We start from the raw sequence: 10519 nt of genomic DNA, 5'->3' as shown, positions 1-10519 counted from the left end.
GTTGTATGTGCCCACAATGCGCTGACAGTAGGAGAGTCTGAAGGGGGCATGGTTACCTAGAACCTGGGCCAATTCACTGTATGCACAGCAGACATATGCTCCAAAATCTGCTTTTATTTTGATGCCACAACAAAACTATCACAGACACCTTTAAACATTAGCACCGTCATTTATAAAAAAAAAAAAAAAAAAAAAAAAAAAAAACCTAAAACTCTTGTAATAAATATTAGAATAAGAACTAACCCTTTGTCTGAGCCTTCCTAAAAACTGAACAAGTTGAGGACTTTTTAGCAACGGGAAACTGTTGACATAATAAATAGCTTGAAATCAAATATGAAATGCAGAATAGGGTACACACAAGGCAGAGCGTAGAATATAACAATGTAAAATATGGAATGCACAGGGCAGAATACAGAATTAGGTGGTGTGGAACAGACAATTCATACCATTAAGTGTGGCAGTGGAGAACAAGGAATTCACAGAGCAGATAATGGAAGAGGTGATAGTGATAAAGGATAGAGAACATACACAGCACTGAAGAATACAGTGAGGAACAGGGAACACACAGTCAGAAAAAAGCAGTGAAAATTAGTGGGCACACAATGTAGAAAATTTAAAAATCAGATAGGGAAATAGGGAACATGCTGAACACATAACCAGGCAGAGTTAATAAGAGAACATACAGGGAAGAATATGGAAAATAGCCACTAGGAATAGAGAAGCAATGTGATGAGTATCGAAAGAGGTGGTGAAAAAAAGAAACACAAAATTAAGTGTAAAAAAATGTCAGTGAGGGATAGGGGCACACACACAGAGCATAAAAAGAGGCAGTGATGGATAGGAACGTACAGCCAGAGCAAAAAAAGAGGCAGTGAAGGATAGGGATGCACACACAGAGCATAAAAAAAGAAGAGACGGATAGGTATGCACACATAGAGCATAAAATGAAGCAGTGAGGGATAGGGATGCACACACAGAGCATAAAAAGAGGCAGTGAGGGATAGGGATGCACAAACACATACAGAGCATAAAAAGGGGAAGTGAGGGACAGGGATGCACACATAAAGCATAAAAAGAGGTAAAGAGGGATAGGGATGCACATACAGGGCATAAAAAGAGGCAGTGAGGGATAGGGACACACACACAAAGCATGAAATTAAGCAGAGAGGGTTAGGGAGGCACATACAGAGCATAAAAAGAAGAAGTGAGGGACAAAGACGCACACAAAGAGAATAAAAAAGCAGTGAGGGATAGGAAAGCACATACACAGCATAAAAAGAAGCAATGAGGGATAGGGATGTACACACAGAGCATAAAAAGGGGCAGTGAGGGATAGGGATGCACACTAAAGCAAAAAAAGGGGTAGTGAGGAATAGGGACCCATACACAGAGCATAAAAAAGGGGTGAGGGATAGGGATGCACACACAGAGCTCAAAAAGGAGTAGTGAGGGATAGGGATGCACACACAAAGCATACAAATAGGCAGTGAGGGATAGGGATGCACATACAGAGCATAAAAAAGGCAGGGACGGATAGGGACGCAGACACAGAGCGTAAAAAGAAGTAGTGGAGGAAAGAGACGCACACAAAGATCATAAAAAAGTAGTGAGGAACAGGGATGCCCACACAGCATAAAAAAAGGCAATGAGGGATAGGGACGCACAAACAGAACAAAAAAAAGTGTCAGTGAAGGATAGGGATGCACACACAGAGCATAAAAAAGCAGAGACAGATAAGTACGCACACACACAGCATAAAAAGAAGCAATGAGGTAAAGGAATGCACACACAGAGCATAAAAAGGGGTAGTGAAGGATAGGGACCCACACACAGAGCATAAAAAGGCAGTGAGGGAGAGGGATTCACACACAGAGCTCAAAAAGGGGCAGAGAGGGAAAAGAAATGCACACATAGAGCATAAAAAGAGGCAGTGAGGGATAGGGATGCACATACAGAGCATAAAAAGAGGTAGTGAGGGATAGGGATGCACATACAGAGCATAAAAAGAGGTAGTGACGGATAAGGACACACACACAGAGTATTAAAAGAAGCAGTGAGGGAAAGGGACGCACACAAAAAGAGAATAAAAAAAAGCAGTGGGGGACAGAGAAGCACATACAGAGCATAAAAATGCAGTGAGGAATAGGGATGCACACACAGAGCATAAAAAGAGGCAAAGAGGGATAGGGATGCACAGAGCATAAAAAGAACTAGTGATGGATAGGGAAGCACACACAGACAAAAAAGAGGCAGTGAGGGACAGGGATGCACAAACAAAGCATAAAAAGAACCTGTGAGGGATAAGGATGCACACACAGAGCATAGAAAGAAGCAGAGAGGGATAGGGAAGCACACACAGAGCATAAAAAGGCAGTGGGGGATGGGGATGCACATACAGAGCATAAAAAGGGGCAGTAAGGGATTGAGACCCACACAGAGCATAAAAAGAAGTAGTGAGGGACAAAAATAAATGCAGTGGGAGATAGGAAAGCACATACATAGCATGAAAAGAGGCAGTGAGGGATAGATAACCTCACACAGATCATCAAAAGAAGCAGTGAACACACAGAGCATAAAAAAGGGGTGAGGGATAGGGATGCACAGACAGAGCTCAAAAAGGGGTAGTGAGGGATAGGGATACACACACAGAGCATACAAATAGGCAGTGAGGGAAAGGAAAGCACACGGAGCATAATAAAAGCAGTAAGGGAAAGGGACACACACACAGAGCATAGAAAGATGCAGTGGGGGTTAGAGACGCACACAAAGAGCATAAAAAAAGCAGTGAAGAATAGGGATGCACACATAAAGCATAAAAAGGCAATGAGTGATAGGAAAGCACACACAGAGCATAAAAAGAAGCAGTGAGGGAAAGGGATGAACATACAGAGCATAAAAAGAAACAATGGGGGATAGGGATGCATACACAGAGCATAAAAAGGGGCAGTGAGGGATAGGGATGCACACATAGAGCAAAAAATGGGTAGTGAGGGATACGGATGCACATACAAAGCATAAAAATAAGCAGTGAGGTATAGGGATGCGCACATTAAGTATAAAAAGAGGCAGTGAGGCATAGGAATGCACACACAAATAAAAAGCATAACAAGAAGCACTGAGGGATGCACACACAGAGCAAAAAGAGAAGCAGTAAGGGAAAGAGACACACTCACAGAGCTTAAAAAGAGGCAATGAGGTGTATGGACACACAAACAGAGCATAAAAGGAGGCAATGAGGGATAGGGATGCACAAACAGAGCAATAGAGGCAGCGAGGTAAAGGGAGGCACATACAGAGCATAAAAAAAGCAGAGAGGAATAGGGACGCACAAACAGAGCAAAAAAAGGCAGTGAGAGACAGGTAAACACACACAGAGCATAAAAAGAAGCAGTAAGGGATAGGAATTGTGAATGTATAAAAAATTTATATTAGCCTCAGGTATAGTGAGAATTACCTCAAACTATGTTGTGCTGTTTCGAAATGACTAACTCAGCTATTTGTGTTCTTTACTTCTGTTCCTGAAGGTGCCTTGGCCTTGCACCTGGTCAAGTGAAACCAGCAGATAAGAGGACTATAAAAACTGTGCAAGTGAAACCAGCAGATAAGAAGACCATAGAAACTGTAACCCCCCAAGAAAACTAATGAGAGTGGAATGTGCAGTGGCAGCAAAACAAGTAAAACATCAACTCGTCTTGTCTCCAGGCAAATTAAAGAAAAGACCAGCCCAGAATTGGATGACCGGTGACGCAAGGAACTGAAGTATAAAATATAGACTCTTAGGTTAAAGTTTTCAGAGACTCTCACAGACGGAGGAAGGGACAGTCCCAACCTCTATTGCCATATCTGTTGTGAGTTTCCCACGCGTGAATAAAACCTTGATTCTTTTACTTTACCTCAGAAGTTGTCGTGAATAATTGTCAACTTACCATTGACAATTTCTGGTCCTTCGAGCTGCGAACTTCAATCAAGAGTCGTCCAGAGGAATGCCCGTCTACAAAGGAACCAAATCACACCGGTTTCAATAAAGACCCTTGGGATGAGAAAACTCCTTTAAACAAAGGGCTAGATGAGCGGAACCCTCCTTGTGAGGATTCGAGATTGACAGTTTCCACGACACAACTCCTGACGTCAAAAGAGTCCTGGTTTTTGTAGAGTAAGAAAGTTTTTAAATTTCCAAATACTGCTAAGTGTTTGATATTTTCTGCTGCTAATTGTTTGACATTTTCTGCTGCTAAATTGTTATATTGCTATACTGTGGAGAAGGTTGTATCTGGTGCAGATATTCCAACTGTACAGACTTATAACGGCTCAAAGTTTGTGTCACGTTTAGGCAAGTCTCTCATCAGCGTTCTGATGAGGGAAGACGAACACAGTGACCTTGTCAGTAAAATTCATATACCACCTGGTATTGAATTGGAATATTCTGTGGGGCCCTTATTGAATCGGAATATTCTGTGGGGCCCTTATATATAATTAGAAAAGTTGCTCTTTGAACGTATCAAAACAACCATATCAGTCAGTAATAATTCAAGAACTAAGGGACACATTGTTGTGAACGGTGAGAATTATTACTTATAAGGAAGTGTTTTTTGAGTTACTGTTACATTTAAAAAAAAACAGGATTTTGACTATAAGGAAGTGTTTTTTGAGTATTTGTTACACTTAAAAGAAACAGAACTAGAAAAATATAGTCAAAAAGAAGAAACTGAAAATGGGTGTTTGTTGTTCAAAGATAAAAAAAAAAATGACAGATAATGAAATAATAATATTAAGTAAGGATAAAAGAAATCTTAAATATAGAGATATGTGGAAAATTAATTATAAATATGATGTAGTTGATCCTAGTGCAGTCACCCTTGTATCCACTGCAGTGATCTGATGCTGAAGGGATTCTGTTTTTTCCCTAAGAGAATTTTTCAACCGTGTGACTAAAGACTCAAAATCCTCCTTATTTGGCGGAAACTTTAGGAGAGTTGCAGATCACTGGGAAGGTTTTGTTTCTCTGCAGGAGAAAGTGAAATCTGGCTGTCAGACACAGAGATGCTGGAGAGGGAGGAGGGGTGAGTCTGAGCTGTCAGCTTGTGTCCCAGACTCTTCATCCTGAGGCCTTTGATCTGACCTCGTGGCTGGGGTTGCCATCTTACTTGTTTCCCGGTCTGAAGCAGCTGGGGAGTTTGAGGGGAAATACTGGTGGAGATCAGATTTCTTGGCTGACCTACTTGGTCCCTTGGGTTGCTTGTGCCCGGGCATGAGAGATTCAGCTGGCTGCAAACAGGTTTAACCTCTAAAAAGGGTTAATTAGTCAGGATGGCAGGATGGACTGAGAGCATGGGAAGTGTAAATCCCTTCCCAAGAGACGGTGCTAATGATTCATTTCATATGGACATGATAGCAGGGATTTACGAGATAGGATAAGAGATTTGTTGAACCGTATACAGGCCAGGTGGATGAGAAGGACAGACTGGACAATTATTACCCGGGGTATGCAAAAACCTGACGAAAGTGTTGACGACTTTATAGTAAGAATGCGACAAGTGTTTGACAATAACTCAGAAATAGACATACCAGCAGATCAGACACAGGATTCCCCGTACGAGCAACAGCTAAAAAATGCAATTATCAAGGGATTCTTACCTCAAATTAGTAAATTTATCACTAAACATATGATAAATCATAGAACCTGTAGATTGACAGATCCAATTAAACATGCCAGACATGCCGAACGGTATTTGTATACAAAACAAAAACCACGTCAGAAGGTCCAGCAAGTAGATGGGTATGTGATAGAAAGTGAGGATGAAGGCTGTATGTATGATGCACAAAAAGGGGAGCAACGGAAACCACGTCGCCCCATCAAGGATTATGAGGGAAGACGTAAAAGGGGAGAATGTTATAAATGTGGAAAGAAGGGACATTTATCAAGAGATTGTACGAGAAAAGACACAGATGGGGAAACGGCATGACTAGGATCAGAACAGGAGGAATTTACAGGGAACAAAGAAATTTTTGACCTAATTTTTGCTGACCAATATAGATAGTGACACATGGGAAGACACATGTGTCAACAGGAGGGACTAACTACCCAAACAGCGGTTAAGGTAGAGGACTGATCTGCCTGGATCCACCTGACCCATTGTAAGAAAGCAATAGTGACGCAGGGGTTACCTGATGGTGATGTGAATGACAGCAGAAGTGCCACCTAAAAGAACGATTTCTCGATCGAAGGAGAGCACCACTGTCCACTCCAGTAGAGTGAAAGTAACAGCGAGAACCATCAGGTGATCCAATAAACAAAAGGGAGGTTATTTAGATATGGGTACACCCTTGGATCCAGGTTATTTCAAGACCCCCATGGTTCGAATGTTAGTCTGCATGTGGGGAATAGGTTCTCTAGTAGGTATGTCCTGGTGGATAACCGTCTGGGAGACTCAGACACAGAACCCTACACCAGTTAACACAACCGCGTTTCCAGCAAGAATAAAAAGAGAGACTGAAAGGGTTAAATGTAGTATGGAAGACCCCAATGCAGCCATAAGACTGAACACGACTAACCAACAATGGGTCATGTGGTATAACTCATCAGCTGCCCATACAGTTACCTACACTTTAGATTTCTGTAAAATGGTCAATTGCGACCAGTAGGGAGGTGAGCTCATTCCTTGGAGATGTAATAATAGAAACATGCTCCACATGCAGTCAGTCACATCTATGTCTGTGTAACAGACAGCTATTATGGAAGTAACTGCGCAAATTGAGGAGCAGCAGGATGGAATGTAAGGGCAGATACCACTACAATGTCCCAGGATGATGATTGGGGCTACAGACCTGTAGGTGCATTACAAAGGACTGGCAAGCAAGGCAAATCGTTACTCAAAAGAATGACATTGACAAAAGGCACAATATGTGACGATAAGTTTAGGATTACAATAGTTGACCCGCAGCCAGGGGACGCCGGCACCTATGTCTTAGCAAAATACCAACCGGGAGAGTACATGGGAGCTTATGCAAAATTTGATCTAAAATATATGCACAAAAACCCTGAATGGAGAACCAATGCTAGCAATACGCAAAAGGTTCCGGCCAACCAGGGAGGCAGTAAAGTAGAGGTGACTAAAATGAGAGCCTTATCAAACCCGACAATGGATGACTTGTTAGCTATAGAAACCGGAGCGGGAGGAGGAAATGAGTGGCTCAAGTAGGTGCATTATACAGTAAACCAGAAGAATGTGAGTGACTGTATAGCTTGTGCTGTTGGAAGGCCCCAGTTGGCCACTGTCCCGATCCCAGAAGCTATAAATACGACATGCTTACTAGAACTGATGAAGGGTGGGAATTTTAGCACAGAGTGTAATAAGGAACAGAAACACCCACCCACGAAAAGCAGGACAAGGCCCACAGATGTGACTGTGTACAAGGGCAATTATACCTGCTACAATAACACTGAAAGAAAAGGAAAAGAGTTTAAGTACTGTACCACAGAAGAGCCAGTTTGCAGCAACTGCACATGGACCACACAGCAATTTAAAAACCACAGAAATTCCTTAGCAGATATATGGTGGTTGTGTGGGGACCAGAAACTTAGTGCAATCCTACCAACAAACTGGGGAGGTACATGCACCCTGATCACCCCGGTACAACCATTCCTGGTCATACCAGGTCCTGGTAGGGGATAGTGGACTTTTGCCAGACACCATAAGGCAAAAAGGAGCGTCTCAGCAAATAATAATCCAACATATATAGATGCTATAGGGGTTCCGAGAGGAGTTCCCGATGAATATAAGGCCAGAAATCAAATAGCTGCAGGCTCTGCGTCCATTTTTTACTGGGTTTCTATAAATAAGAAAGTTGATTGGATTAATTATATATACTGTAATCAGCAGTGCTTTGTCAACCAGACTCGGGATGCAATCAAGGGGCTTGCCGAGCAACTAGACGCAACATCCCTGATGTCGTGGCAGAACCAAATGGCACTAGATATGCTACTGGCCGAGCGAGGTGGAGTTTGTAAAATGTTTGGCGAGAGTTGTTGTACCTTTTTTCCCAATAACAGGGCGCCTGATGGAACGGTGACTGAGGCTCTGAACAGTCTCACGTTGCTTTTCGAAGAGTTGGCAGCCAATGCAGGAATAAACAACTGGATGACCGATTGGTGGAATTCCTGGTTTGGTGGATGGGGGCAGGCAGTTAAAACCGCCCTGACAGCCGTTGTGCTATGTATTGCCCCATTACTCTGTCTAGCTTGCTGTCTGGTACCAGTGATGAAGGGAATAATTTCCAGGATGGTTGGCACGGCAGCTAGAGATACAATGTACGAATTGGTCGAGACTGACCCAGAGATTAATAACACAGAAAGTCTAAAGTACTAATAAAAAGTTTCCTGTTCATGATAACCTATAATAAAGTTTCTTAAAGGTCATATGGTTTGATTAATCCTCAACAGGAGGGAAATGTGAATGTATATAAAATTTATATTAGCCTCAGGTGTAGTGAGAATTAACTCAAACTATGTTGTGCTGTTTCGAAATGACTAACTCAGCTATTTATGTTCTTTACTTCTGTTCCTGGAGGCCCCTTGGCCTTGCACCTAGTCAAGTGAAACCAGCAGATAAGGAGACCATAGAAACTGTAACCCCCTCAGGAAAACTAATGAGAGTGGAATGTGCAGCGGCAGCAAAACAAGTAAAACAACAACTCGTCTTGTCTCCAGGCAAATTACAGAAAAGACCAGCCCAGAATTGGATGACCGGTGACGCGAGGAACTGGAGGATAAAATATAGACTCAGGTTAAAGTTTTCAGAGACTCTCACAGACAGAGGAAGGGACAGTCCCAACCTCTATTGCCATATCTGTTGTGAGTTTCCAACGCGTGAATAAAACCTTGATTCTTTTACTATACCTCAGAAGTTGTTGTGAAAAATTGTCAACTTACCATTGACAGGATGCACACACAGAGCAGAAAATAAAAGCAGTGAAAGACAGAGATGCACACATAGAGCACAAAAAAAGCAGCGAGGGATAGGGATGCACATACAGAGCATAAAAAGAGGCAATGAGGGATAGGGAAGCACACACAGAGCATTAAAAAAGCAGCGAGGGATAGGGATGCACAAACAGAGCATATAAAGAAGCAATGAGGGATAGGGATACACACACTGAGCATAAAAGAGACAGTGAGGTATATGGATGCGCACACAGAGCAAAAAAAAAGGGGTAGTTAGGGTTAGGGATCCACACACATAACATAAAAAGGCAGTGGGGGATAGGGATGCACACACAGGGAATAAATAGAGACAGTAAGGGATGAGGATGCACATACAGAGCATAAAAGAAGCAGTGACAGATAGGGATGCACACAGAGCATAAAAAGAAGTAGTGAGGGATGGGGACGTACACACATAGCATAAAAAGAAGCAGTGAGAGACAGAGACGCACACAAAGAGCATAAAAAGGCAGTGAGGAATAGGCATGCAAACTCAGAGCATAAAAAGAGGCAATGAGGGATAGGGAAGCACACACAGAGCATAAAAAAGAAGCAGTGAGGGATACGGATGCACACACAGAGCATAAAAAAAGCAATTTAGGATAGGGATGCACACACAGAGCATAAAAAGGAGCAGTGAGGGATAAGGATGCACATACGGAGCATAAATACAGGCATTGAGGGATAGAAACACGCACATTGAGCTTAAAAAGAGGCAGTGAGAGATAGGAATGCTCACACAGAGCATAAAAAGAAACAGTGAGGGATAGGGACGCACACACAGAGCGTAAAGAGAAACAATGAGGGATAGGAACGCACAAACAGAGCAAAAAGGAAAAAGAGGCAATGAGGGATATGGGCGCACACACAGAGCATTGAAAGAAGCAGTGAAGGATAGGGATCCACACACAGAGCATAAAAAGAAGAAATGGAGGATAGGATTGGACACACAAAGCATAAAAAGGGGCAGTAAGGGATACTATGCACACACAGAGCATAAAGAAAGGCAGTGAGGGATAGGGATGCACACACAGACTTTAAAAGGAGCAGTGAGGGATAGGGATACACACACAGAGTATAAAAAGAAGCAGTGAGGGATAGGGATGCACACACACGCACACAGAATAGAACCAGTGAGGGATAGTGACCAACACAGAGAGCATAGAAAGAGGCAGGGTGGGATAGGGATGCAAACACAGAGCATAAAAAAAGGCAGTGAGGTATAGGGAGGCACACACACAAAACAGAACCAGTGAGGGATAGTGACCAACACAGAGAGCTTAGAAGGAGGTAAAAAAAAGGGATAGTGAGGGATAGGGACTAGTGTTGATGTTCGAATTCGGGTTGTCCCTATATTCGACCTGAATATGGCTGTTCGAATTCGGGTATACCCGAACCGGATTTTGCTGCATTTGACAGCAAAAACTCGGGAGAAAAAAATAAAGCATAAAGCTCCACTGATTGCTCTGCTCCCTGAGTTGCTGAGGAAAGGGAAATCCTGATCAGGCTTTCCCTTTCCTCAGGGAGCAGAGCAATCAG

This window comes from Pyxicephalus adspersus, chromosome Z, assembly GCF_032062135.1.
Source record: "Pyxicephalus adspersus chromosome Z, UCB_Pads_2.0, whole genome shotgun sequence".
In the NCBI taxonomy this organism is placed as follows: Eukaryota; Metazoa; Chordata; class Amphibia; order Anura; family Pyxicephalidae; genus Pyxicephalus; species Pyxicephalus adspersus.
Note: the sequence above shows the minus strand (reverse complement) of the source record.